The following is a 7,098-nucleotide window of genomic DNA, read 5'->3' on the forward strand; positions in this document are numbered from 1 at the left end:
TTACAATCCATGTAAACTGTTAGTACTCAAGCAGAAAAATTAACTTTGAATATCTGCCATATTGCATGCAATTATCTATTCGGTGGTGTGCAGTACCTGTAAAGTCCTTAGACTTAAAAAAAAAACAAACATGTTTCTGACAAATGCCAAAACATGTGATTTTATGTTACTGAGTCTTACAGTTACCAACTTCAAAACCTGTTAACACTGAACAACTCTCAAGAGACAAAGGAAAAGAGTCAATGCTTCTGTAGAAATGTTGAACCTAAGGGACAAAAATGGGTGTAAGGCATCGGACTACAGTTTTAATCTAAATATGTTTGTGCACTTTTCTACAGTTAGAACACCTTAGAGAGTAAACTACTATCCACATGTCCTTTTCAAAAAAGGAGGGAAAAGGGAAAAAGGAACTCAACAACTAAGACAAATATATCTACATAAATGTAAATGCTAAATGCTCTAGATTATCAACTTAATAATATGTTTGCACATGAAGACTAACCTTGTGATCCATGCACTACACTGAGACAGCCTTTTTTCTCCAATGAGGAAAAATGTTTAGATGTACAAAGGGTGAGGAAGAGTTGGACTTTCAGAAAGACTTCTAAAGAGTCAAGACCATTTCTTAAACTAACAAATATTTGTCTTCTTTTTCTTTTTTTGTTTTTTCAGAGGCACAGTAAAATGAAGGGAATGAAGGCACAGAACAGGAACTGAAATCCAATTGCAATAACTACTCATGCAATTGGCTTTCTCCAGGTGGCATTATAGAAACCTCTGGAGTACCACAGTTTACACTTTTATGAAGACAGCTCTTACATCATTGCATGACACAGCTACCACTTCTCTACACTTTCCAGGAAGTGAGGCCCAGGTATTTTTCCAGAATCCTGTAGGATTTGTACATTAACATAAAGGAAGAGATGTAGCCTAGAATAACTTAAGAATTGTGGAGATGAGTGGTACTAGACCCCAGGACTGGGACACAGGCATCGTTGCATAGATACATTTGATTTCACAGTGATGAACATACACATGGAACTGAGCTGAGGCACAAGTTGTGATTTACCATTGGAAAATAAAGGTAAAATCCAATTCATAATCCACATCTCCTACTTTCTGGTCCTTATTAAGCACAAGTCAGGGTGCTTCCTATCTGAGTATCACACACACTTTAGATCTTCCGCAAGGCATATTGAGGATATAGCATGAAGAAAACCAGAAGTTTGGCTTAATAAACTGTGTTCAAGGTACAGGTGCCACTCTCACAGGGAACTTTTCAATACGGGAGAGCTGAGATCTGCTGCCCCCAGAGGACTCTGGTCTTATGACTGCTGCAGTTCAGTCTTTAACATTCTGGGAATAAGGTGATCACAGCCTTTCCTTCTTGTCACATTATAGGACAGGAATTTAGAGTATTCATTCAAGATGTTCTCTCAGTTACAGGTGGCATTATCTATCTGCAAGTGGTTTATAATAAATTGAATTCCCCTTTCAGCAATTTCATGGGCTATATCATCATTTTCTTTCACAAATTGCAATAGTTCCTGGACATTGGAGAGTTCTGTATTCAGTAGCATATACTGCACCATTGACTTCAGGTGTGGATAGAAGAACTCTATTCACTCACTGCCAACATTAAAAACAAGTGAAGCACACAGGAAGAGGTGTTTGAACCAGAAACTTGCAGCTACTCTCCAAAAATTAAACAGATACTTATATTTTCTGTAATACACAAGATGGACATCTTTAGCTGCTGGTTTTCCCAAAGCATCTTTCATAGATTTCCAGGCTTGGTCTTTGGTGTACTATGCATCAACAAGTTCTAGATTTTTCTAGATAGAAGAATGAGAGGATCCCGTTCTGGACTGGTCTTCAATCCTCAAAAGTATGCTGTAGAACTTTTCTTTCTCCATGGCCACTGCTACTGACCAGATCTCTGAAGAGGTCCCATAGTCCAAGACCTATAGGATAAATTGGCCAAACAGCAGGTCCCCTTCCCAAAAAAGTCCATGTGGAATACATGATGTCATGGTACTCTGACGTCTTACTGAAGGAGAAGACTGGGACAGCAGGCTCCACCCATTTAGGAACTTGAGGAAAATCACGTACATTGATCACCATCTTCAAATCAGGGAGGTGTCTAATAACTTCCAAAATAAAGTGGTCCACATCACTTGAGGGAAACATATAGTCAATCTCTCTGTGTAGTATGTTCTTAATGACCTGATAGTGGGTCCCTAACTTTCCTCCAACTACTGCCATCATCTTCATGGAGATGCCACCTTGGAAAGAGATCAGATCTTCTTTGATGATACCACGGTAGCAACTACAGTTTTGACTTGAGCATGGTTCATTATTCTTGAAAGCCCTGTTAATTTGGTCAATAAATACTTTCCATGTTGAGTCTGACTCCTTCTGGCAGCCCTGCACAGGCATTAAGAGTAGCAACAACAGCCAGCATGGAATCCAAGACTGAATTATCAATATTAATTGATACTTTATATATTTATTTTAGGTGAGAATGACATTGAAGTCTACCAGGCATGCTTCTTTCATGTATGCTGACTCACCAAAGAAAACAAGATTAGAACAAAGTCACTGAAAGTCTCACACCCTGGTATACTGTTCTTTGGGACTGATAAATAGCTTCAATTTTCTCACTTCCATGAAAGTAAAAATTTAAGCAGTTCTGTGGAGATCTATAAGAAGCTTGCTGTATAGCCAGTTGAAAAATGACATGTCCTGTAATATTATTGGAAAGGTTAAAGCTTTTTATAAAAAACAAAGTGAAAGTTTTTCTCAGAATATAGTTTAGTATCTGAATTGTGTTGTCTTGGTGAACTGGACATTTGGGGGTCATTTATGAAGTGTTAAATACATTAGGAGATACCTGAAAATGAAACCTAAATTTCTTTAGACTGACAGATATATTGCACCATTCTGAATTCACCATACTTATTGATTTATAGAGGTACAACACAATGTTTATATATTTCACAGGTTGTGGTGAAGACCAAAATAGAAGCAACAGCAGGTTTGAAAATAGGAATTAGTGCAAAATAAGATAACACAATTGCATAGAAAAAAATAACAAATGTGACTTGCATTTTCAGATTTGACTTTATAAATAATAGCTCACTTCATATAAACAATCATAGTTATTAGAAACTCAGGCACTGCCCTACAAAATTAGAGGCTTAGAATACATTAAAAGAGTTCCCTAGAAAACTTTTGCACACATGTATGGATGAAGAATGTCATTATCAGAGTCTTATGACATTGCCAAAAGGGAGGTTGCTTCCTTTTCCACTGGTGTATGACCTAACTCATAGATGTTGCAGTAATCCAAGTGAAGAGGTCCATTAAATAATAGCCCAATTTTTCCATTTTGGTCAATTCATGACTGTTAAATTGACACTCAGACCTTTTCCACTTTCTGGTAAGATAAATGTCTATTCAAGTTTATAATTTCTGAAAATTTGCCAAAATTTTTGCTTCAAGGGATGATCTTTTCTGCTTTTGTGTTTCAAACCTAATTGGGGGTGGAAATATTGGGCCAGAAGGATACTACTTCCACTCACAATGTCTATAACTCATCATGTGTTGAAGTACAGGCAAGTTTCATCTCTAATTAAAAAATCAAGAGCCAGCCAAGTAGCTCAGCAGACTAAAGTCCCTGCATAGGCAGACACAAAAGCCATGGGTTCGATCCGCCACCTGCCATGCCACGTCCCAAGGCACACTGAATGAGGTTGGATGTGGTGGTGCATGCCTGTAATCCTAGTATTTGGGAGGCTGTAAAACAGGAAGGGTCACTACAAGTCCAATCTGTGTAATGAGACCCTGTAGATCCTATACTAAAAACATAGAAAAAGATCAAATTGTAGAGGTTAATTCTTGGACTGAAAGAAGCATCATAAATATCTGACTATACTAGGTGCATTCTCCTTTAGAGCCTATTTAGACACTTGTAGCATGTGTTAGGAACAATAATCTCAGTTTAATTGTTCATTTATTTAGAAAAATATTATGTTCCTAATGTAAAGTGTGTCTCTAGCCAAGAAAAGGTTTTGTTAAATATCATATGGAGTGTTGCAAAAAAAAAAATTAGTTAAGTCTAAGTGTGTTTTGTATTCTAAATGTCAACATTTGTGAATGTGATTGATTCTTAATTGCTTTTCTTTACTAAAATATATTTTATTAAAGTATAATTGCAAATTTTTGAAAATACAGTTTAGAGTGACTATGGGCAAGTAAAAATATTCTCCTGAAATTCATAGTTTTATTTCATAGAAATATTTAATATTTAATATATAACTTAGTACTCACGGCACTAGGAGATTTAAAAAATAATTTATATTATATTTTCATGTTATACTTGATTATCATATAAATTCACAATTTGAAGATGATCCTGGTTAACTTAATATTAGAGAAATAAGAAATATTTGCCATTTTTAACCATGAATCATTCTTATATACTAATATCTTTTGTAATATTTAAAAGATTAGTGATTAGAATTAAAGTAGTTATATGTATAGGAAAAGCTTTTCAAAACTGTATACCTCTTAAATAAATTCTTACAAATAAAATTTCAGATGAAACAGGCATTGTTCCAATAATGGAATGTTTCCTGATCATCTAGTCGCGCTTAGGATTAGTGCTAAATGCTTTTACATGCTAATTAGTATTCAGAGGAGTTAACCTGCAGATGTAAAACACCATTCCTTTCCTTGCTGGCTCTGATTAGGTATTATCTTTAATTAGGTACACAGTATCAACATTAGCAAGTGGCTCCTTATCAATGAAACTGCAAGAGAAACTTGAGGATGAGAGAAAACAATTGTTTTTTAATGTTAGATATTGAACAGTTGAACAGAGGGCTGGAAAAAGAAAATTGGGCTCAGTGATTACTTTCTAATATTGGATAATAAACAACTGAGTAGAAGACACAGTCACATGAAAATGGAAAATTCCATTACGATGAAAATTAATGATATTATATTTGACCATTGTGAGTGGAATTGTATTTATTTAAACTAAGCATATTTTGAGGACTGCATTTTTGTCTCTATAAAGACAATAAAGGGCACCTGAAAGGTGGTGCAGAGCCCAGCAGCAGCAGAGCCCAGTGGGTCCACTTTGATGGGGTGCAGCAAGAAGGAGCCCAACACAGCAGCGAGACACAAGCGAGGCCTGGCCAGTCAAGTTCCAATCTGGTAGACCTACACCTGGTGACCTGAGGTATACTGCTAGGTCCTGCGGGCCCCACACTGAGGCCCAGACCTACAGGAGAATTCTTGCAGCACAGATATGGCAGCAGATAACTGGGATGAACTAGTCTGCCTGGAAGACTAGAGGTACATTAAGGAGAGGTACCAGACAGAACTAACTTAAATACAAACTCCCAATTTGAGAACTGCTTTATTATACAGCTATAACGTTTGCTCCACGGAATAAAGTACAAACCCATTAGTTACAAAAGTTTGTAAATTTCTAAACTTCATTATCTGTTATTTGTATCGCTAATTGTACTCCTATAAATAGGAAACCATATCTGCCTTAAGCACATGTTCTCTCTCAGGTAATAATATTGGAAGGTGCTAGTGTACTAACCTCAAGAAAGCCCTACACAGCAGGATGGAGGACAGTGCCATCCTGAAACTAATATCTCACTCTCAACTAATACAGATGGCAAACTTTTGGGACACACACAAAACAAGAATCTCTGACACTGGAGAGATACTTAAAACAGACTCTTCATAGAGAAGCTCTGATGGCAGTGATACAGCTCCCTAGTATCAAACATTAATAAAAGGTATTGCAGAAATCAAAATAAAGAGTTCTTTCTGAAATACAAAATGACAAAAAGGAGGAATAAAATACATCCTCAGGACCCACGTCCATCCACGACAAATCCAGGTGACATCAGCATAGAAGAAATTGGAATCCACACACCTGAAATCTCTGAAATAATAGCATCTAAAATACATAAACAACTGCAGAAGGGTATAGAATAAATCAGATCAGAAATAAGCTCCTTGATAAAAAAGAAATAATAATTATGATGAAAGAATTACTATGTGTTTCTAAAGAAGATACTGACAAAAAAACAGAGGAAGATAGAAAAAGATGGATACCTTGGACGAGCAATAAAGGAAGAAATAGAATGCATGAGGCAGATACAAAGAGAAATTTAAAACTCCATCACAAATTGGCAAAACCTTTTAAATGAAAGTAAAAATAGACTTTCAGACCCCAAAGAAACCATTGCAGCTGGTGAAAATGTAAGAAAAGATCTCTTCAAAGCAGTTGAGTATTTTTTTTCCCCCTAGGAACCAGAATCAGATTGAAATCAGGCCCTTTTCCTTGCTAGGCAAGTGCTTAATCTACAGAGCTAACTACACATCCTGTACCTGTGAACTAAGTAATGGCACTGAACAAAGCAATGTGCAATGGTAGGATCATGCTTGGAATGCCTGTCATTCTGGTCTTCTAATTACATACTGCTTCTCATGACATACCAATTACTGTCATACTGTCTCTCAAGTAAATGTTTGTTTTTTAAAAAAGGTAATAAATAAAAACAAGAGACAAAAAAAAGTCACAGGACTGTCCTGCTACAAGGCTGTATATGGTTAGATTTCTAAATTTTTGTATAAAAACATGTGAATCCTTATTGTTATTTTTAATTTTTTTAACTTTTCAATCTTTTTTCTTCACATTCTGGAGGGACTCAAAGTTTAACATATCAATACTTGATGGAAAATGCCTGTTCCATATTATGTCTAAGATGTTTGATATCCAGACAGATAGTGAGGTTATGTTCAACTGCTTATGTTGTAGGGTAATAATAATAAGCCTCTCTTCTGAAGGGCTAACAACCTAAGTTTGCAGACCAAAAATTAGAGAAAAAGAAGGGCTGCAAGGACAGCCAACATTATGGCCCTAGCCTTTCAAGGTTAGTAAAGACTCATGACATAGGAGAAGCTGTACTGTAACATCATGGTAACTCAGTTGTGTCTCAAATTTTCTGATCAAGGAAATTATGGGTTCACAAAGGAAAATGAACGATGATGTAGAGTGTGTCTAAG

At 36.2% G+C, this 7,098-nt stretch overlaps 1 protein-coding gene and 1 pseudogene across 6 annotated transcripts in view; both read right to left on the reverse strand.

Moving 5' to 3' along the window:
* The window catches only part of Zbtb20 (zinc finger and BTB domain containing 20), a 1,008,106-nt gene that overhangs the window by 904,796 nt on the left and 96,212 nt on the right, over window positions 1–7,098 (reverse strand). The gene's annotated exons all lie outside the window — the stretch shown is intronic.
* On the reverse strand, window positions 1,326–2,454 carry LOC101572152 (annotated as a pseudogene).

Source organism: Octodon degus, unplaced genomic scaffold (assembly GCF_000260255.1).
Source record: "Octodon degus isolate 3935 unplaced genomic scaffold, OctDeg1.0 scaffold00053, whole genome shotgun sequence".
In the NCBI taxonomy this organism is placed as follows: Eukaryota; Metazoa; Chordata; class Mammalia; order Rodentia; family Octodontidae; genus Octodon; species Octodon degus.